This window comes from Stenella coeruleoalba (assembly GCF_951394435.1).
Source record: "Stenella coeruleoalba genome assembly, chromosome: 7".
Classification (NCBI taxonomy): Eukaryota; Metazoa; Chordata; class Mammalia; order Artiodactyla; family Delphinidae; genus Stenella; species Stenella coeruleoalba.
Window position 1 is genome coordinate 69390339 of NC_137153.1, and position 23630 is coordinate 69413968.

Sequence of the window (23630 nt, forward strand, 5' to 3'; positions counted from 1 at the left end):
CTGATCTCTGCACATTGAAAGTACCTAGATTGCCTTTAAAAGGTATGATAAAGAAAGGGTTACATTTCTTTCTTTTTTTTTTTTTCTCCCCAAACAGAACAAAAGATCTCGTTTATTTAGCTTTAGAAAGTACAATTGTAAGTGAAGCCTTAGGAAGAAACAAGTTCAAGTGGATAAAGAAAAACTGAACTATGGGGCAGGTAAGCTATTTGGAGTTAGATCTCTCATAAAATATTGTTTGGGAATTTCATATAGGGCATAATTTTATCTATGCTCCAAAACTTTAATACTTTGTCAAAAAATTATATATAGATAGAATGGAGAGCAAAGCACTTGATTTTAAGCTCATCTGTCAGGAGATGCTATGACTACTGCTTCTGATATCTGTAAATGCCAGTCTGCTTACACAATTGCTGACTTTGCTCAAGGGCCTCTCTGCGTGCACTGGGCCCCCTTTGTCCCCTGTGAGAGGGAACATGAGAGCAGTGTCGTCTGCAGATGTGCTTGCGCTGCCCTAGCCGGGCGCTCATAAAGAGTGTAACCTATTCCGATGTCTGGTGAAAGGACATCCATAGCATAGTGCAAGTTTGCCGTAAACATTGCTTTTTTAGGCAGTTTAGGAAGTCAAACCATGCAAATTACTCATGTGTTAACATGCAATACTCAAAGGGTTTTAATTTAACTCTCTTCTTTTGAATTCTTCATGATGATTTACTGTAAATGCTTCTCAGTTTGCATGCCTTGATCATTGCTGCTAGTGATTTTATGTGCCAGTAGACCTGAGTTTAGTTTACCAATTTTACTTAAATAGTAAAAGCCACTTACAAAGTGACTGCCTAGGATTTTTGTTTCCTTTGGTTTGAAGTAATTGGTAATATGTCCTATTTTCAAAAATGTATTTTGTCTCTTATTTGGTTCTGGTATTTGATCCTTCCCTCCCCCCACCCCACCACCACCTCTTTCCTTTGTTTTTTTAAATAAATTATGATGTTGGGATTGGAAGCCCTGAGTAATGAAATCTTTGGTAAGAATTGTTTAGCTCAATAATGAGGACAACAAATCTTTATTAGAGGAATTATGATTCTGGGGAGGAAAGAAAAAGTGAAAACTCCCATTGACAGTTGATTACCAAGTAAATTTTTCCTTCAATGAATTAATACTTTTGAACAAATAATTGCCTTGTTTTAACCTTCTAAACATGATTTTAAATGACCAATAAAGGAGGTATTGAATTTTATTCGTTTAAAAAGCATCTTTTGTACCAAAGCAAATTTTTTTCTATACTCATCTCCATCATCAATTGGGACCTATGGTGGTGACCAGTGCATTGGTTACAGAAACTATAAGTGAGTGCCTTGAGAAAACTTGGAAATTTGTGCCTGGGGTGTTAAACTTTTAATTAGGTTAATTGTAGTGCTTACCAATCAGTAATTCTACTATCACTCAGGGCTTTCGTACCTTCTAGGTAAAACTTCTTTCATTGTGTTTTTTTAAAATACTGTATTTTTTTTTAAGTGCCATCATTTAAATTTCACTTAGTAAGTGGCAGATTACATTATTCAGTCCCACAAGCACAGAAACATAGTAACACTAGGAGATATTTGAACATTTATTTTACAATCGACTGAATATATTATGTAAATGAGGTAAGCAACTTTTGTAGAGATTGTATGTGTGAGATAATGTAATGTTCTTTTCCAGTTTTTGGACTACAGTTGAATAAACTTTTTAATTATTTAAAAACATCTTTACCGAATAACATGTGATGGTTTTTTGTATAATGTATTTGGTTTTGTAAATACGTATTTCCTGATGTGATTTTTGTGAGAAATGCTAAATCTTTTAGTATATCATGTCCTCTCAAAATTGGCAGGAGCTAAATAATAGTTTGTGGGCGATTTGTATTGTGTACTGTACAATAACTGGGGAACTTTTATAATTATAAAAATATATATTAACTTTTAGTGTGTTGTTTAAACAAATGACTGGAACATACTAAAGATATTAGTAGGATTTTTCTGAATATTTCAGACTTGAACTCAGGCTAGCTTTCTTGTGTTTTTCAAAACAAAATGGTGTCTTGTCTTTTAAAATCAATAAATTTGTTTCCTTGTTACAAATACATTCGAAATGGCTTGATTCCCACCCACCCCACCCCACCCCGCAAATCATTGCCAGGATGCTTATATTACACTGTCTCATCTAGAGGGTAGTCTCTGTGTCATTCACTAGCCTAGAAACAAAATTAAGTTGTTTTCCTTTTTTGTGTCAAATGAAATTGGCAATATTTATACATGAACAGCACAAAAAGAGAAAACAAAATTATAAGCCCAGCAGGGTACAAATCTTACCCTCCAAGAAAATTAGTGATTGAGTGCTGTTTAATTTCAAAAGCTGTCAACATTCCCATTGTAAATTCCAGATTTTTGGATGTTCATAATGTGTTTGTTTTGTGTCACTTCACATTGATATTTGGCACCCAAGTTCCTTGCTTAGATTGAAATAGCTTATTAAAATTCATTTTAATATACATAAGAAGATATCCTGCCCCAATTTTTTTTCTTCTTTGAATTATATATTTACATACTGGAAAATTCATCCGTTTTAGTGTACATTTCTGTGAGTTTTGACAAATACACACATTCACGTAAACAGCACCACAATCAAGTTGGAAACATTTTTTACCTTGTAGACCTTTTTTTTTTTTTAATCGTAATATACATAGGGTCTCCTCCTAGAATATGGAAGAGCCAGTTCATTTGGGTTTCTTTAAAGGATAGAAATGAAAGGCAGAAAATATTATTTGGGAATCTCCAGCATGGTGCTTTCATATCATAATACAAAGTTACTTCTAAAACAAACATCGACATGTTAGCCCACAAAAACACCAAAATCATTCTAATTTATATGGACATTTAATTCAGTAACATAGAAATGTACCAAATAATGTTATTTAATAAATAAATGAAAGGAAGAGACAAAATTATAGCCAGTATAAGATACAATGTAGAGACAAAATTATAGCCAGTATAAGATGCAATACTATGCTAGAAAGAAAATGAATCTGGCCAATTTAGGCATTTTTATGTTGCAGCCATCACACATGGGAGATATTTAAGACTTTGTACAAAGAAATAGAGTTCACAGTTTCTAACCTTATTTTTCTACTTGGTTTCCCTTGGAAATCTGAGGTCTTTCAAATATATCCTATAATTAGTACCTTTACTTATTGATTACAATATTCTTTCCCCCATAGGTTCTTAATATTATTTCCTTTTCTTTTGGAATCTGGATATTTCAAGACTTGAACTCAACCCGAGAAATGTCACTGGTTTTCATTAGCTGATTCAAGTCAGTCCACCAGATTTTTTCTTCAGCGTGGTCTAAAAGTAATGCATGTTGAAATTTGTCATTTGGCTGACACGCAGACTTTTTGTGTGTGGAACACCATAATAAGTAGAGTGGCTGCCATTTTGCTGAGGATAATGTACTTTGAAACTGGGGGAAGGGAGCAGGAGAGCACTTGGTCTGATTCTGGTCTGCTTCTCTCGGAAGCAACAACTGGACCAGGAGGCAGGGTCTGCTTACCCTTACAGGGGCTGGGTGGCAAGCAGAGGATTTAGGCTGAGGGACCTTAGACATAGTAGCTTCCTGGTTTTGCATCAGCTTATTGATAGCTCTGAGATTGGGAAGTATCCCATGCATTACTGGCAACATGGGAATTTGTGTCTGAGTTGTCTGTGCAAAAATATATTAGTAATTAAAGTAAATATAAGTGCACTATATAACGCAAAAAGTAAAAGATTGTCAGAAGGAATTTTAAAAGGTGACACCTCTCTGTGTGTCTGGATAAAAACACTCAAGAAGAGCTGAAAGCAAAAAGATAGGGAAAGAAAGAAAAACTAATTATGAAATACATAGTGATAAATCTGATGAAAGGTGTGTAAGACCTGTACACTGAAAAACTATAAAACATTTCTAAGGAAATCAAAGACTTAAATAAATGGAGAGATCTACTGTGTTCATAAGGCAAAAGACTCAATATTGTTAAGATATTTTTTCTCCCCAATTTGGTCTATAGAGTCAACACAGTCTTCATCAGAACCCCATCAAGCTTTTAATAGAAAATGGCAAACTGACTTTACAATTCATATGGAAATACAATGGATCTAGGATAGCTAAAAAACTTTGAAAAAGAAGAACTAAGTTGGAGAACTACCAGTACCTGAATTCAAGGCTCTTATAAACTACAGTAATCAAGACAGTGTGGTATTGGCATCAAGACACATCAACAGAATCTATCAAATGGATCAATGGAACAGAATAAAGAGTGCAGAAATGGACCCACACATTTACAGACCACTGATTTTTGACAAATGAGCAAAGGCAATTCAGCAGAAAGTGTATGATCTTTCAAAAAATAGTGCTAGAGTGATTAAATGTCTATATGTTAAAAAAAATGAACTTTGATCCTTACCTTACACCATATATAAAAATTAAACATCATAAACCCATATATAAAACCTAAAACTATAAAACGTTTAAAAAAAATAGGAAAAACCTTTGAGATCTTGGATCAGACAGAGTTTTCTTAGATGTGACTCCAAGCATGATCTATTAAAAAACAAATTGCTAATTCGGACTTTATCAAAAATTTTCTGCTCCTCAATAGACACTGCTAGGAGAAGGAAAGGACAAGTCATGTATTGGGAGGTGATTTTCCTTGGGTCTTCCTTTTTTTTTTTGCATGTGTTTTGAGCAAATGCATTAACCACTTCTGTTCTGGACTATTTTTTTCAAAGCTATATGTAACAAAAACCCTTGGAAGATAGAGATAAAGGCTCCCACTGGGGCAAAGGGCATGCCTGTTTCCTGACCAGGGCAAAGGTTGGGTAGCTTTGCCATCAGCCCTCTTTAAGTGATCGGGGATTTAAACTTGGGGTTTCTCAGCTGTGACACAAATCCACCCTGTGTGCAGTACCTACTTGGGCCTTTCCATGTCCCTCAAGGGTCTTGGAGCGTTTGGGGGAGCAAATGAAACAGATGTGAATATGTAGTTCCAAAGTCCTTTTTCTCTAACCCAGGAGCTTCGTGTGTCCTGCCAGTGTCTTTAACACCCTGGTAGGATCACTTGTTAGTTTGCCAGCAGGCTAAAATAAGTTTCTGACACCACCAGCTGGGAGAAAACGTTTACAAAACATATATCTGATAAAAGACTTGTAACCAAAAGCTATAAAGAACTCTCAGAACCCAAGGTGCTGAAAGTGTATGTGTATAGCACTAACCACTTTTAACACTAAATAAATATTTGGATGAATATTTCCTTAATGTCCATTTCCCTTTATAATTCCAAACTTCATGATTTCAGGGACCTCTTGGTCTTTAACTAGATGCCTGCCCCTCAGGCTGCAGTTATGATGGATGATGAGCTAATGGGCCACTTTCACAGAGAGACTGAGCTCCTGGATCTATTGCCTCTTCCTGTGTCCTGTGGGTGGTGAGTGTGTAAGAACTCTGTTGGTTACAGTCCTGTGGGCCACTAGAGCCAGGCCATGAAGAGGTGTTCCCTGGTGGCAACCTCAGAAACCAGGGCACCAGACAAGAGTATAAGCTCCTTTCTGGGCGGTGCTGGTGAGCTGGAGGGAGGCATAGGGAGAGCGCAAAGCGCGGGACCGCTAGCCTCCATTCTCTGAGGCTGGAAGGATGCGCCCCAGGCCAGAGCTCCTGGACCAGCAAACGGGCTCTTTCTCAAAAAGACTGGGAGTATGTGTCAGTGAGCTGTCTGTGCAGTGTCCTGGGGGTGGTAGCCCGCCACGACTGTCTCTCCATTGTTCCAGTCCTGTGGGGACCAGGAACACAAGACCCCCCCCCCGGCCTGCAGAGCCGCGTGACTGAGCAGAGTTCCCTGGACGGCGGCCCCCCGAACCGGAGGCACCAGACACCTGTGAACGCTTCCTTCCAGACGATACTGGCTCTGGAGTGCAGCAAAGGGAGAGGAAGAGGGCACCTGCCAAGAGGAAAATAGAAAGACCTATAGTTTACAACAACAAAAAAAGATGGCGCCGGTGGCTGGAGCCAGGCTGGGGCGAGGGGATGGCGCCAAGCTGTCTCCCCGGAAGGATGCCGGTGGCTCGCAGGTGAGCGAGCTAAACTACACGCCGCGTTTAATAGAAGCAAACGAGCTTCCTCCTTCACTTCATGTCTGCGTGGAGCCTGGGGCGGTGAGTCCGGGCGTTCCAGCCCTTTAAGAGCCCTTCTCAGTTTTGCTAGAGCCTTTTGGGTCTCCAGGACTGGAGCCCTGTTCGTTTTCAAATGTTCTAGATGTTTGGGGGGGCTCGTCTGTAAGGTGAAGGTCTTAAAAGTGGAGGTGCCCAATGTGGGGTAGGAAGGCTTGGCTCTTCAGGGAGAAATTGGGGGAGGGGTGGGGTGTGGGGGGGTGAAGTTTGTGGTGAGGTTGTGTCCCAGCCTCTCCTACCCGCTTTGATGTGTTTTTGTTTCTTGTTTACCCAACGTATAGGAGTTGCTCAGCCAGCCTTTAGGGGTTTTTCAGAGGAAATTTGTTCCGTCTGTAGCTGTGGATTCCGGGTGTCCATGGGAGGAAGTGACTTCAGGATCTTATAAGTCACCATCTCTAGTTGAAACCTCAGGGACCTCTCAGTCTTGATCACTACATAATTCCCAGGGTGTCGCATGGTACTTAGCATATTATTTAATCAACAAATACTTGTATGAATTAAGATATTCTCACGATTATACCTAATGATCATACGATTTAAGGTTGATGGTTTCTACCATTACAAATAATTCTTAATGATGCCTCGAGCATTTTTCTGTGCATTCATCCTATTTTTCCCATACACACACATTCTCTATACACATTTCTGGAAGCCAATACATGGCAAAACTTTTTTGGAAATGTTGCTGAACTCTGTAAAAGCCTAAACCAATTTGTAATTCCTTCAAAAGCTCTGAATCAAATCACTAGAAGCTAGTTAGTTGAAAAAAATTTTTGTAAAATCATCTTATGTTTGATCTAGGACTGTGTGCCATTTTACAGGCAGAGATATCAACACTTCAAAGATTCCTAAATAATTTGGCAAATTGATTACTCAGCAAAATGATATTTGATTATTTGGAACCCTTCCGTCAGCAGTTGCCATATTAATTGTGGATGCACTTTGGGCAAATAAATATTTTATACCCCAAGTGATCATCCTAAACTTGGAATATGAATTGCAAATACAACACTAAGCACTTATGTTAACATGTCATTACACCACTGTCATTTTAATTGTAGCCTGTTAAACATACCTACATATTCTCAGAACACGTCATTACGTGTATAAAGTAGAGGAACTGTTCTTTAAATTATGAAAGAAGAAACTTTTTAAAAATCTTTCTGATCTAAGAAGTGACTCATAATCTTACCAAACTGAAAACAACCCATTTCCTTCAAATGTAAAATAAAGAAATTACAAGCTATTTATATAAGGAATACCATACATTAGTGAATAAAACAAAGTACAATTAACTTGATAAATCTCACAAACATTACATGGAAAAAGAAGCCAAACATGAAGGAATACATGTTACATTATTCCATTTATAAAGTTCAAAACCAGGAAGACGCATACCGAAGTTTATTGCTTAGCTTTGGAGAGGAGAAAATGAACCAAACTTAGACACTGGGTTGTGGTGAAGGAAAGTGCAGCCTTTATCGCAGGGCGCCAAACAAGGAGTCCAGGGCAGCTAGTGCTCAAAACACCCCAACTCACCGATGGGTTTCAGGAAAGCATTTTTAAAGGCAAGGTGAGGGAGGGGAGTCTCAGGTTATATGATCAGCTCATGCACAGTTCTGTGATTGGCTAATGGTGAGGTAACAGGGCAGTGTCACAGGGGTTAACATTATCAATCCTTAGGTGCCAGTAGGTCTGGGGGCTACATGCTCATGGTCATCAAGTAGTTAATTTCTTCCATTTGGTGGTAGTTTTCACATCTGTAAAACAACTCAGGAAAAGTGCATCAGGTACTATTATCTAGGTATTTCAGAGAGGAGATAAAACAGAGGATATGGGGGAAGGGTCTGTCCCAGGAAGGGCCCATAGGATCCTGTTCGGTTACAAAAACATTTACAATTAGGAAAGAGCTCAAGGTTTTCTGGTGCTAACAACATTCTATTTCTTGATCTGTGTAGTTGTTATCTGTATATATGCTGTAAGATAATTTATCGAGCTGTTTTTTTAAAAACATCAAAACTAGTCTGAGTTCAGTCTCACCTAATGGCTTAAAATCCCAAATCCACCCAACAGTTTTCTTGAGCCCAGGAAACATTTAACTTATGCATTTATATTGAAAGGTATCCCCAATACTGTGTTTCAGCTTTTTACGTTGAACACATTATTTAATGATGTCTTAAACCAGAAGTAGCTATGAAATGTTCATGCTTCAGTAATCACAATTGAGTACTGCCTACCTGATTTCTTATATCTTATTACAAAAGGATAAATTTGTTGATTTGAGTTAACAAATAAATGCTAAGAATATTCTTTTTAAAAAAAATCTGAGTGCCTGATAAGAGTAAAGATACACTCTGTAACAGGAAAATTTGGAAAGTCTCCCAAATTTACAAGCTGTCCAGATCCTGCAGAAATGCGTTTCTCAGTGGTCTAGAGTTCCCAGTGTTTTTCCACTTTGCCCAAATGGCTATTCAGATGATTAACGTCTGTGTAAGGTTCTGTGCATCAGAGAAGTAGCCCTGTGATCTTTAGAAGATAGAGGGCTCTCTGTGGCACTCGGCAGTAGACCAAGACCACAGAATGTGTCTAGGGGAAACCCTAAGAAACAGCAGATATGGGCAGGAAATCACACTATTTGTACTGCAGAAATAGTATGGTTTACTTGCTTGATAGGTGTGCTGTCACTACCATATGCCCAACTTCAGTCAATTAAACCTAGGATGCCATATGGCCATCCCGAATGATTTGCAAAATCCAGAATGCCACACAGCTTAGGACTAGGGAAACAGCAAGAGTCATGCTCTTGCATAGAAATGCTTTTGCTAAGCAGTGTCATAGGAATGAAGAGAGCCAGAGACAAGGACTCCGGGGCTTGTCTACCCCACTCCTCTAGCTGTCCCTGTCCGTGCTGGCTGTCAACTATTGAGCCAATAGGGATGTCCACACTCACTGTCTGCCCTCCTCATTAGTCCTACCACTCTACCTCCAGCTTTTACTGAACTCAATTTTCTGGCACTAGAATGTTTCTGTATCTTATTAGAGGCCCAATTTCTTTTTTTTTTAAATTTTATTGAAGTATAGTTTATTGACAATGTGTTAATTTCTTCTGTACAGCAAAGTGACTCAGTTATTTTTATATATATTATATATATTCTTTTTCATATTCTTTTCCATTATGGTTTGTCACAGGATATTGAATATAGTTCCCTGTGCTATACAGTAGGACCTTGTTGTTTATCCATCCTGTATATAATAGTTAGCATCTGCTAATCTCAAACTCCCGTTCCTTTCCTCCCCTACCCCTGCACCCACTTGGCAACCGTAAGTCTGTTCTCTATGTCTGCGAGTCTGTTTTTGTTTTATAGATATGTTGACTTGTATCATATTTTAGATTCCACATATAAGTGATATCATATGGTATTTGTCTTTCTCTTTCTGATCTACTTAGCTTCGTATAATCATTTCTAGGTTCATCCATGTTGCTGCAAATGGCATTATTTCATTCTTTTTGTTGGCTGAGTAATATTCCATTGTGTGTGTGTGCGCACGCACGTGTGTGTATGTGTGTGTGTGTATACATATGTATACACACACACACATGCACACACACCACATCTTTATCCATTCATCTGTTGATGGACATTTAGGTTGTTTCCATGTCTTGGTTATTGTAAATAGTGCTGCTATAAACATAGGGGTGCATGTACCTTTTTGAATTAGAGTTTTGTCTGGGTATATGCCCAGGAGTGGGATTGCTGGATCATATGGCAACTCTATTTTTAGCTTTTTGAGGAACCTCCATACTGTTCTCCATAGTGGCTGCACCAATTTACATTCCAACCAATAGTGTGACAGGATTCTCTTTTCTCCACACCCTCTCCAGCATTTGTTATTTGTAGACTTTTTAATGATGGCCATTCTGACCAGTGTGAGGTGGTACCTCATTGTAGTTTTGATTTCCATTTCTCTAGTAAATAGTGATGTTGAGCATCTTTTCATGTGCCTATTGGCCATCTGTATGTCTTCTTTGGAGAAATGTCTATTTAGGTCTGCTGCCCATTTGTTTGATTGGGTTGCTTGTTTTTTTGTTGTTGTTGTTGAGTTTATGAGCTGTTTATATATTTGGGAAATTAAGCACTTGTCGGTTGCATCTTCTGCAAATATTTTCTCCCGTTCTGTAGGTTGTCTTTTCATTCTGTTTATGGTTTCCTTTGCTGTGCAAAAGCTTGTAAGTTTGATTAGGTCCAATTTGTTTATTTTTGTTTTTATTTCTATTGCCTTGGGAGACCGACCTAAGGAGACATTGGTATGATTTATGTCAGAGAATGTTTTGCCTCTGATCTCTTCTAGGAGTTTTATGGTGTCATATCTTATATTTAAGTTTTTAAGAGAGGTCCAGTTTCTTAACAGTAACCTGTAGGTGCATCAGTTCGAACATCGAGTTTTACAAGGTGGCTTCTGGGAGAGAACATATCTGCTGCCATGTTCTGCTGGGAGAATTCTGAAGCATCACCATCAACCACTTGCTTTTCCTTGGGTAGCAGAGTTCATCTGAATCTTGTCCAAAAAGGATTTTCATTAGGAGTTAGGAGAAATGGACTCTTTTTCATAAAATAATAAAGTAAAATTGCACAGAAGTATACAAAGTAAAAAAAAAGTTCCTCCTCCCAATCCAGTTCTACTTTACAAAGATAACAGCTAATAAATGTTCTGCTAACCAGCAGAAGGGGAACTGGAAATAGAGATTTAAAAAATACTTTTGTAACAGAGTGAGTTTATGGGTTGTGAAATTTACACCCACTACACTAAAATTCTTGGGCTCCTATAAATGGCACACCCCCTCTCTAAAATTCAGCACATTTCAAAGTTGCCACTTTCTTTACATTTGGATCTCAGACTTATTAGGAATTCTGAATGTATTAACTTATTTTGTCTGCATCACCAGTACAAATACATGCTGGGGGCACAGGTCCTCCAGTCTTCTTGCTCAGGACTGAAGGACCAGCAGAAGGTGCTGGTGGGGCAGTGGCCTGATGGGGACTTCTCTCTCTGCTCACTGAGGGTAGCTGCTTAGTCATGGGTTTGCAAGAAGTCTGTTCTTTACATTTGACTTCATAATTTTTTCTTTCACCCTAAGAATGAATTTGAATATAAAGGTTCAAGGAGACCAAGATCTATTTAAAACGCTACAACACATTCCACCAAGCAAAGATAAAAATGGGAAATGTGTGTAACACATGACTCACGATTCCTCAGACTCAGTGTTACACACTGGACTGATTCACGTAACAAAATCTGAGAAATTAGAGTATGAACCTGGTACACCTATAAGGGCAGTGAGAGTAATGTGTCTAGAGGGGAAATTTATTCCAGAAGGGAGATGACAGGTCCTTAACTCAAGATGCTGAAGCCCAGAGCACTGGGGTAAGGCTCATGCTTGTTAGCTGAATTGATTTGTTCCACCTCCAACACTCCTTCAGATTTGGGATATTTCTTCTCGAGAGGAGCCAAAATTATGAAAGTTAGGTGTTCTTCATAACTGTCCATGGATGTTTATCAGAATGTAATGCAATTGGGGCTGGACAGACACAGCACTGGTTGGCCATGCTGCAGGGGTGAACGGTGTTTTGCAGAGATGCCTTCTGACTGCTTGCTTCTTAGTGGTTAACATAGAGGACAAATATTAACTCAGTTATCCCAACAACTCTACTTTGGGGTAGTCTCTATTGTCAAACCCCATTTTATGAAGATACTAAATATTTTTCAGGTGCTATTTTAAACAACTGTTATGGGTAAGTGCTGACCGCCTGTTGTCACATAATGGCACAAATCTCAGAATGTCCACATTCTATACATAGCTCTCCAAAGGTCAATCCTTGGGCACCATATGCTTCTTTGAAATAGTCAGCACTGGATTATCTGTGCCAAGGAAGAGGAGAGTTGTTGTGGGGAAGCACACATTCCTGATGGATCCTGCTGGGAGGTTCATTAGGACCACTAATAACATAGGTGTAGAGGAGAAGCTAAGGGTATGGGTTTTCTAGTCAGTTGGCCTGTCTTCCATCCCCAGCCATGCCATTTGCTAACTATGTGGCCATGAAAATCACTTTTCTAAAGTTCAGCTTCATCATCTGTAAAATTAAGATAAGAATAGGATTCACAGCACAGAGGTAGTGTGAAGATTAAAAGAGATAATACCTAGCCAGTGAGCTGTGTGGGAAGCCCAAGGGCATGCTTGTGGGAGGGTCTGCAGCCCCTACCCACCATCCTCTGGGCAGTTCAGGGGGAAGGGCTTGGTCAGTCCTTGCTATAATTATGCCAGAGAAAAATGACATTTTTCTGGGATTCCAGTCTTTCCTTTTTGACTGCTGATAAAGCTAATAATTAACTCTTTTGGAGTCCTTTTAGGTTCAGTAACGAGGACTCATTTACTGTCTTCTTTCTCATCCAGGTATTTTTCAGACATGCTTTCTTCGATTAATGCTTCTCTACCTTTCGCTCTATCTTGTTTTCTTAATTGTTCCTTGAACGTTTGGAGAACTTCGTCAGTTCAAGCCACTTGGACCTAGAATTTCCTTTTTGGGAATATTTTAAATGACTGGTTCAGTTTCTTTAATGGTTACGTTACAACTCAAGTTTTAAATTCCTTCCTAGGTCAGTTTTGATAAGTTACATTTTTTTTAGAAAATTTTCCATTTTCTCTAGGTCTTTCTGTCTAATGACAAAAAGATGGTCCGGGACATTTTGTCATGTGTCTGTAATCACTCTGAACATTGTCTGATTTACCTTATCATTTCCTGTTTAACCCATGGATAACTTGGAAGTCTGTGTCTTACTTTCCAAACATATGAAGATTTTCTAGTTATCTTGTGATTGATTTGTCACTTAATTACGTTGCTGTCAGAGAAGAAATTCTGTATGATTTCAGTCTTTTGAGATTTGTATAGGTTTACTTTATGACCTAGTATACAGTTGGTTTCCTTAAATATTGTGTGTGCCATAAAAGAATGTGTATTGTTCGGTACTATGTGCAGATTGTATGTACATCCATGTGCTCTAGCTTGTAATTATGTTGCTCATATTTTCAGTGTTCATACTGGTATGTTTGTCTTCCTGTTCTATAATTTACTCAGAGGGGTGAGTTTTAATCTCTTAATCTGATTGTGGATTTGTCTACTTCTCCTTGTAATTCTGTGTTTGCTTGATTGTTTAGTTTTTGGCAATGGTGTTACTAGTACAGCAACTTAAAATTATCTTATCTTCCTGAAGGATTGAGCCTTTTACCACTAGGAAGTGACTACATATCTTCCTTGTACTGGTTTTTGCCTGGAAGTCTATCTTGTCTGATACTAACATAGAATACCAGTATTCTTTTGACTTATGCTTTCTCATAATTTTACTTTCAACTTTTATATATTTTAATGTTTTAGATGTATTTCTTGTAAACGGATTAAAGTTAAATTGTGTTCAGACCAATCATGGATGCTAGTTGGAGCATTTAGTCTATTTATGTTGATACAATTGCTGACATAATTAGGTTTCATCTACCATCTTATTTTGACCTTTATTTGTCCTGCCTGTCCTGTGTTTTCTTTCTCTGTTTGTCCCTTCTATTGGACCGAATACTTTCTATCATTCCATTTCCCCTTCTGCTGGGTAAGAAGCTGTGTACTCTTTTTCTATTCTTTTATTGATTTACTCGAAAGAAAATAATATATATTATAGTACATAATATTATAATTAACTACATATATCAACAAGATCTAAAAGTATCAATACTTTTACCTTCCTCCTGGATAATACATGGGCCTTAGAACAATTTAACTCCATTTATTACCTTTTCAATTATGTGTTATAATTGATTCATTAGAGCTGTGTATTTTAATTCTATTTGTAAGAAAAACACAATTCATAATTATTATATAGCTCAAAGTTTATCTCTATATTTACTTTCTTTGTTCTTCACGAAGTTATGTTTTGTATTTCTCAGTGATCTCCAAATCATTCTCAGTCTGTAAAACACAGTCAACTTCAGTGAAAACCTTGGTTCAGCACAGTTCTAAAACTATTTATTATCAAATACCTAGGTCAAGGGTAAAGAACCATCAAGCTGCTGATTCCTGGATTGTTTGAGCGTGACAGGTAGTTTCCTTAGTTGTAAAATAAACATCATAACAAATACCTAATTTACAGGGTTAGTGCGGTGTAATAAATAGGACAGCGCATGCCGATGCGCTTTGTGAAGCGGCAGACACACGTAAAGTCACTGCCCTCAGTCTGCCATTGACAGGTCATGTGACACTGGAAAGACCTGGTTTTCCTGTCTTCCTTACCTCTAGGGAGGACTTCGGACTATTGGACTTTTACGACCCCCTCTGTCTGAAGGGTCTGTGCCTCTGTGACTTCTGATTCATTGTATGCAGTGTTTCTTCACATATAAACATTTGGAGTGAGAGTGGTGTCTTTGGCTAGAACTTCTTTCAAAATATATCCCCATGTTATCAGAACCTTTTTTCACCTCTTTATTAAAATATAGCATTGCCCCCACTTTCTCCTCTAAGTGTTTGGCCCTTCACCTTTTCATAGGCGTCACTCCTGCCACATGGGGATGACTAGCCCACGGCTGAGTGAGCAACACTGATTTAGAAAGCCAGGTGGGAACCCTCTCAGGAGCTGTCACTGCTGAGACTGGGATGCAAGGCCACAGGCCAACTGCACAGGTGCTGAATTGAATGCGAACCAAAGTCTGTGACTTGGGCAGCTCCCCCGCTTAGATTCTAGGTGTCTGCAGCCAACAGTGCGCGCTCTCAATTAGGGAAGAGCCTGTGGGGCTGAGTGTTGGGCAGAACTGAGGCAGAACTAAGGCTGGAACTCCCCCAATTACTAAGGCCAACTTGGAAAATAGTCCTTCACAAAATCACCTCTGCAGGTGCTCATAACCAGCTGACAGGGTAGAGGAAGCAAACCCAAAGGGAGGGATGTGATCAAGTAGTTTGCTTAATTGTTTGCATAACCATCCATTCATTTACATATCCATCCATTCACTCATGTACTCAATAAGCATTAAATATAAAGAGACTTCCAAGAGTGTTCTTTAAATCCATGGAATCCACAAGTTTGTCTTATCTAAGAACATACACTTTTTCCTCCTGTGTCCTGAATATTTAGCATATGGGTAAATTAAACAAGATTGAACATTTTCATTAGCATAATTCACCATAATTTAGCTACCAGTAAATGATGAAGGATGGAACCGAGATGTATAGATTCGTATCTAACGTGGAAACAGAAAACATGATATTAGAGATATGAGTCCCCCATAAAAAGGAGATACATTAAATTATAGGGAAACTTTGGAACAATTTCACAGAACTTTTATTTGCCTCTGTTACATACAACAAACTGATTTTGTTTGGTGAATTACAAATGAATACGTTGTGAGCTATAGAAACTGTTTAGCTGGATTTGTTAACATGAAATGGCCTAACTGCCAAACGTGTGCTTATTTTTAAGTTATTACCGTTTGCTTTTCTGACCTTAAGTTACTAAGAGACAAATCCATTCTCAAAGGTACATTATGTCCATCTTTATCTTTAAAATTTCTTGTTAAGTTTATTTTCAAATATACATACATGTACATGCATATATATGTATATATTATATACATAAATATATTGAAAATGTGTAGAGGATATTTTTCCCATCATATTTTTTTTTAATAGCTCTTTATCGGAGTATAATTGCTTCACAAAACTGTGTTAGTTTCTGTTGTACGCCAAAGCGAATCAGCCATATGCATACATATGTCCCCACATCCCCTCCCTCTTGAGCCTCCCTCCCACCCTCCCTATCCCACCCCTCTAGGTGGTCACAAAGCACCGAGCCGATCTCCCTGTGCTATGTGGCTGCTTCCCACCAGCTATCTATTTTGCATTCGGTAGTGTGTATATGGCCATGCTACTCTCAACTTCGCCCCAGCTTCGTTCTCCCACCCTGTGTCCTCAAGTCCATTCTCTATGTCTACCTCTTTATTCCTGCCCTGCCACTAGGTTCATCAGTACCACTTCCTTTTTTTTTAGATTCCATATATATGCATTAGCATCCAATATTTGTTTTTCTCTTTCTGACTTACTTCACTCTGTATGACAGACTCTAAGTCCATCCACCCCACTACAAATAAATCATTTTCGTTTCTTTTTATGGCTGAGTAATATTCCATTGTATATATGTGCCACATCTTCTTTATCCATTCATCTGTCGATGGACATTTAGGTTGGTTCCATGTCCTATCTTTATCTTGAAATATAAATCCTGCCTATAGTTTATGGAGATGTCTCCCTCAAATGTGTTCAGAAGCTTTTTCTCTCTCTCAATCTTAATGGCTCAAAAGGAGTCCTTAAAGAAAATTCTTAGTGTTTCTCTTTTCACTCCTGCAGTTCCTCTGTACTTTGTGAATAGTGCCACTGAATAATATGGTGCGGTAGCTCTGATAACCCCCTCTCAAGGTTAATACAATCTTTGCCCAGTATTTTGGTTCTGGCTTGTTTCTATACACACACATTTGACATTGATTGTTGTTTTGTACAGCCAGTGTTTCTTTTAGATTCACCCACATGTCTGCCATTTCTCATGTTTCAGACCTTCCACCTGGGATCTAGCTGAAGAAAATCTTTTTGAATTTCCTTCAGTGGATAAATTTAATGCTTTAAAACACTTTAAAATAATTTATACAAAGTAATATGTGTTCACTGTGGAAATTTGAAAAATTTTTTTGAAATAAATTTGTGAAGAATTGACAAGTCAAAGGGATTTGGGTTCTGGGTAGTAAATGGTGAAGAAGTAACTAGGACAATAAGAGTTAGTTTAACAAGGTTTGTTTGTACAGATTTCTTGGTCCCGAATCCCCTGTCTTTGGTGATATGAATGTCTTTCCTCCTCCTGGTATGGGGTACTTTTCACATAGGCATTTTATGACCTATTTCAGGGAAGAAGGGTGATCAGGGAGAGGTCAGAGTGATCTTCCTGCTTCTCCTGTTTTGTTTTGTTTTTTTAATTCCTTTGGCTTAAGATATTATCATCCCAAGGTGCCATATTTTGGGTAGTGTGTCCTGAACCCCATCACCTGTTCTGTTTTCACGTCAGGACGTGTAGATCATTATTGTACACTGTCACAGTGTTGTTGAACCCAAGTTCATGTGCCCAGTGCCCAGTGAGGCCAAACAAACGGAAACATTGGAGTTTGGAGCAGAGAAGGGTTTATTTCAGGGCCAAGCAGGGAGGTCAGGGGGCTGGTGCCCAGTAGACCAAACACTTTCAGGGAAGTGCTTTTGAAGGTTACACTTGGCGGGAGGGCTACAGGGTGTGTGGCTTTCTTCTCATCGGTTGGTGGTGAGGTAACAGGGTGGTGTTTCAGCAGTCTCAGTCATCAGCCTGGTTCCGACCAGTCTGGGGTCTGTGTGCTTGTGCTCAGCCTGAAGTTACCATCCTCAACCTGGATGGGAACCTTAGTTCCTGTAGAAGAACTCAAAGAGATGTATCAGATTGTTATGTACATCCCGTGAGGGGGAGCCCTTCCTTATCACTACACTATTCTTCCCTGACCTCTTTTCCTTTGTTTCTGCATCCCATCACTTTCCTTATGCCTGTTTGAATCTCCTCCTTGGAACTCAGAGAAGGTCTGGGAGGCCAAAGCCTGTTTCCTACAAACAGGAAACGGGGCACAGGGAAAGGCTTTTGTACTGGGGAGGGCCTCGCAGGGTCGTGCTCGGTTTCAGCGGGGAGCCTGTTTGTGGCCAGAGGCAAGTGAACAAGGGGCTCAGGCCACCCCGGGTCTTGACACAGCATACATAGTACCCGGTGTGCTGCCGTGTGCGCGTGTCGCCGTGGAACTCTGGCCCAGAGAGCCGAAGTCACGTTCCCAAGACAGCAAACAAGGGGTGCTGTCTGTCTGTCGTTAGTTCAGAACCTGAGCTCTTAACCACGGTGCCCTAATGCCCTAAAACCCATCGTGGCGCCCAGCAGAGTCCCAGGTGCCTGGAGGTCTGTGTAGAATAGATTCATCCCATCTGCTTCAGAGCTGTACGCAGACTGCTGTTTTGACCCGAGTATGATAGGAGGGGGCAACATACACCTACTCTGGACCGGATGCTTGTGTCCTTTCCAAAATTATAAGTTGAAGCCCAAACCCCCGATGTGGCTGTATTTGGAAATGGGTCTCTAAAGGAAGTAATAAGATTTAATGACGCCATCAGGGTGGAGCTCTAATCCAATAGGATTCAGGTCTTTATGAGAAGAGACACCGGGACACCCTAGGCACTCTCTCCATGTGTGTGCTCCAAAGAAAAGCCTGTGGAGTGGTTGAAATTTAGATAAAAATACAGGGATCCGCCTACTTAATTGATGCAGCCCCACCCAAGAGGAAAACCCTACAGCTGTGTGACTATTTGGTTCTGAAGCACCTTCACCGTCGGACAGTGAGCCTCACATCATCTTCCTACTGCTCCGCCCATGGTTCGCATCCCCTCCCTGCGCCCCAGCCGCTCCTCAGCCAGTGCTGACTTGAGCAGCCCTAGAAATTTCAGTCATTCTGACGGGACTTTGTTCCCGCTCCACGTTATTTTGCATTCATGAGTTCTCTTCTCACTGTAGTAGTAAAATCTGTGGAGTTCTCTGGAGACCACACCCGGCTGGCTGGGTTTAGTTGTGAGCCTCTCAGTTGCTTGGCGAGAGGCAGGAAAGATTTGAGAGAAGACTGGGGAAAGTACTTCAGGGGCCCTGGAGGCGCTGATGCCGGGGGCGGTTGAAAGACGTCCTCGCAGATGTGTCAACTCTGCGCTGACTAAACCGGCAAGGCGGAGGAAACAGGCTCTCGTCTACGGAGAAGGCAAACAGCCGAAGCATTCCACAGGGCGAGTGGGGACATCCCCGCGGGTGTGGACCGGGGGCAGGGCTGGGAAGGAGTGCGAGCAGGTGCTCTCTGGGCAGCACAGTTCTGCCTCAGGATGGTCCCTAAGAATGGTGCTCACCCCAAGTGTGCCAAACCTCGAGGACACAGTCAGTCAAGCAAATGGGGTTAAATAAGAAGAGGGGGATTTGGGCTGATGGTGTGATAAGTTTTTAAAGACCATTTTATGGAGTGACGTCGGGGGTGCTCTTACCCAAAGCCGACTGGAGCATCAACCTGAAAAATCACATATGAGAGGAGTTTGGCGGGGCAGTGTGGAAAGAGAATGGAATTTCGAGTCCAAGATGACTGGGTTTTGAACGCCGACTTTCTAATGAAAGGTTTTCCTCTACTCTTCCCACCCAGAGTCTCCCAGTTTCTCTCTCTTGAGATAAATACTTTTATCAGTTTCTTTCTTTTAATCCTTCCAGAGAGTTCTACATATAGATAAGAACTTGTTCTACACCTTGCTTTTTTCACTCACCACCACATCATGGAAATTGTTTCATATCAGTACATCTAGTTTCCTTCCTTATAAAAAGTTATATTGTTTTCCATAGTGCAGATGTGCCAAATTCATTTAATCACCTAATTTATGTAAGTTGTTTGCAATCTCTTTAGGCAGCGAACATCCTTGTCTATTTCTGTGATTATAAAGTGCAGTTGCATCAAAGGACATTTGGGTAAAAACGATAAGACCAAATATATTCCACACATTTCGGAAAAGATGCGTTCTCCTGTAGCCATGATAACAAGGAGCCTCCAGAACCCCTCATAAACCAACGGATCAGCAACCTGGACACACTTGTACAAAGCAACCAGTCAACGTCCACCCACCCCCTGAAAGCCCGTCAACCAGAGATTCACGCCAATAAACACACCTCAGGTTACAACCAACAGTCTCACCCAAGTAACCAGGCTTCTACAAATGATGTCAACCTACTCACACCTCTGAAAAGCTGCAACCCCTGAACTCCATGCTTACAAAACCAAACCAAACCACGAAAGCTAAGCAGTCTGCTCTATGCAGAGACAAGGTGCCTGAGCATAACTCCCCTTTACTGTAATCATCAATAATTTCAGCTTTATCTTTTTTTTTTTTTTTGGTACGTGGGCCTCTATTGTTGTGGCCTCTCCCGTTGTGGAGCACAGGCTCTGGACGCGCAGGCTCAGCGGCCATGGCTCACGGGCCCAGCCGCTCTGCGGCATGTGGGATCTTCCCGGACCGGGGCACGAACCCGTGTCCCCTGCATCGGCAGGCGGACTCTCAACCACTGCGCCACCAGGGAAGCCCCAGCTTTAGCTTTTAATTTGGGGTATTGAGTGAGTGTCTCATTATCCTTTGTTGCTAGAAATACTATAAAAATTGTATTTTGCACATATATGTCTACACATTTATATATTTCTCACGTTGTAACTCTATAGAGGATGCTGTACTTTGAGGCAGGTTGAAGGGATTTCGGAGTACGTTTATAATTTAGATTTTCATCATAAAAATCTGTCCTCCTCATAAGCTTTGACTCCAGTCCATCTATAGTCCATTTTAAGAAGTGGAATTGCTGAGTACTAAGAGATAGGTGTTTTGAAATTAGATATACTGTCCTCCAAAGAGATTTACCAATTTACATAGCCCTCATCAATGAACAGGGTGCTTATTTCTCTGTCTCTTAATCAATAGAATTTTAAAGATATATTGTGATTCTAGAAAGTGAAAAAAAGGTTTTAAAATTTTTATTTCATATTTTCCACACTGAACTTGAACATCTGATCTTATATATATATAAAGAATTTGTATTTTGTGTGTGTGTGAATTGGTGGTTTACACTATGGACTAAATGATTGTGAAAATTATACTCAAGGCTGATGATTTCTCTCAATTGTAGTAATATGCCTAAAGAAACTAGGAAAGTAGTGGTAATTAAGTTTTGTTTATAGTTTACCAATAAATGTCCTATTTGATCAATTCATTTCTAATTTTCAGAAAAACAATTCATTATTTGAAAAAAAAAAACAAACAGAATATTTTCAGATACAAAGGAGAAGAAAAATCTTTGAGTGTACCAGGGTTGAGGTAGTTCTCTGCCCCCACTTGTGTTAAGCCTACACAAGTTAAAGTGGTTTTCTATTTTTAAAGAGCAGAGATTGCAGGTGTTCCAGAGTACAGCCCTCTTAGCGGGTCTCTGGGGAAGATAATTGGCAGGTACCACTGAAGGTCGATGCAAAGTGCCGAGCGTTGCCCACTCTGAAAGACCCAAGGAAGTGTGAGCTCAGTAAACCTGTGGGAGGCTTGGCTCATAAGTGACCATTTGAGGCTGTTTCTACCCATGGCTGGCAGCTGTGTTCTTTCCTTATTGGGGAAGTTATTTAAAGTAATATTAATAAATTCTTTGTGTGGTTCTTAGTATTACTAAGCACTTCTGCATGTATTATTCCTATTGCCATACCTTCCACTATAGAACTATTCTTGTTTTGGAAATGGAAACAAATTTTAAATTAGCCCAAATAAATGAGAATTAAGAGGATAATTCTGGCCATTACTCTGTGAGGTTAGTTTTGTTATTATCCATCTCTTATAAGAGGAGATACTTGTGGCACAGAGAGGTTAAGAAGGGGAGACCAGCTTGTGTGGGTGAGATGGAAGCACACTTCTGACTAGAAACCCCTGTCTCTTTGCGCCATAATAAACTGAAAACCAAATACAGGAGTATCTGAAAATACTATCTCTTCAGCATGTACTGGGAATCCTTTTCTTAAGAATGACGTGATTTCCAAAGTGTAAAAATGAGTGGCAGTAACAGAGTAGACAATGCAAAACTATAGAAGATTTGAATTCATTCTGAAAGCTTTTCAAACTAAGGCACAAGCACTGCAGGTTTAGTTCTGACTGCAAAGCTTAGGAAATCTGTCTAAAATGGCCTACTTTGCACTTACGTATATATAAAAATTGTTTTAAGATTTATCTTTATTGTCTGCAATTAGTTTGTATATGTTGTCTCCTTGGGCAACTTCTGCCTCAGGAACTGAGCTGTTTATTTCTCCTTCTTCCAAGAAAACACCCTTAACAGTGCGCCTCCACTAAGAGCTCAGTGATATAGTGTCTTTGTCCTATTATGCAATTCCTATTTTTAACTTGTACAGTAAAACTGTCATACTAATAATGTCCTCATACCAAAAATTAATTTTGGTCCTTGAAAGGTAAAAATTTATGTGCCTGTGTGTGTCAGTGTTCTTGGCAATCTAATTGAGCAGGTTTTTTCCCCAGACCATCATTATAAATTTGACAAATTTGGCAAACCTATAGGAACTATTGAGCTGAAAATGTGCATTGTGTTTGTAAATTCTAAGAGTCTTCGCTTATCCCTGACTTAAATTTTCCATTAAGAAGGAGAGCTCAGAAAGAACAGGCAATACATTTGAAGAAATCAGAAACAAAGCAGATCCTTAAACGAAAAAGGAGGACCCAAGAGATGAGTAGCTCAGCCTTTTTATTTTTTCTAGGAGGTAATGACCCAACTCTTAAACACCACAGTTGTCAGTCTTGGATTTGCTGTTGCAGCTAGAAACCTCAGAGGTCCCCTGTGAGAGCTGTGCTGGCTTTGCAGCCAATTCTAGTGTCATAGTTAGATCCTTAATTATTAAGAATGCCTTCCTTCTCTAAATTTCTTATTTTGATTGCACCTACTATTTTGTGTGTATCCATTTTTAAACTGACACTTATTGAGTTTTTACCACAGGCCAAATATTGTCTTTTCTGATTGCCTGCTAAGAACCAGGAACTGGGTTAAGTGTTGTGGATTCAACAGTGAGCAAAACAGATACTCGTGGGGTTTACGATAGTGTGTGTGGGAAAGAGAGAGAGATATTAAATCGTCATTCCCCGCGCCCCATGTGTAGTTATAATCTGTAATGAGCACTCTGTGGGAAAGGAATGAGGTGCCCTGAGAGAATGAGGAACTCAGGGGTGTACTCCCTGGGCAGTGTTTTGCTTTCATATGCATGATTCTTTTAATGTTCACATCAAGTCTTTGATACTGGAGTTACCATCCTCACTTTGCAGATGAGGAAGGCGAAACATGGAAGAGGTTAAAGTGCTCTTTGTGCTGTACCTGCGATGCTCACGTAACAGTTAAATACGAGTGAAAGGGAAGTACCGATTGGTTGGTATACAAGCATGGAGGTGGAGCTCTTTAAAATAATCCTATTCTTCATTTGCCCCTTCCGGAAATTTTGTGTCAGTGTATCCCCTGAAAAGATAAACAAGCTCTTATTACAACTTTGAAATGATGTGGAAATAGTTCAGAATGTTTGTGGCAAAACCAGCTTCCGGCAAATACTGCACACGTGTAATCAAATGATACAGATATCCTTCATTATCTCTATGCACTTCTTCAGCTTCCTGGATTAGCTGCTGCACATTTCAACACACTGCCTGACTTTGGATGCAACTCCTC

At 39.7% G+C, this 23630-nt stretch overlaps 1 protein-coding gene across 1 annotated transcript in view; it reads left to right on the plus strand.

The window, feature by feature from the left end:
- The first annotated feature begins 6040 nt into the window (after positions 1–6040).
- LOC307189514 (histone-arginine methyltransferase CARM1-like) overlaps positions 6041–23630 on the plus strand; it is a 288148-nt gene continuing 270558 nt past the window's right edge. Inside the window, exon 1 of the mRNA XM_079927678.1 lies at positions 6041–6221. The gene's annotated coding sequence lies outside the window, so the exon portion shown is untranslated. The remainder of the gene's footprint in view (positions 6222–23630) is intronic.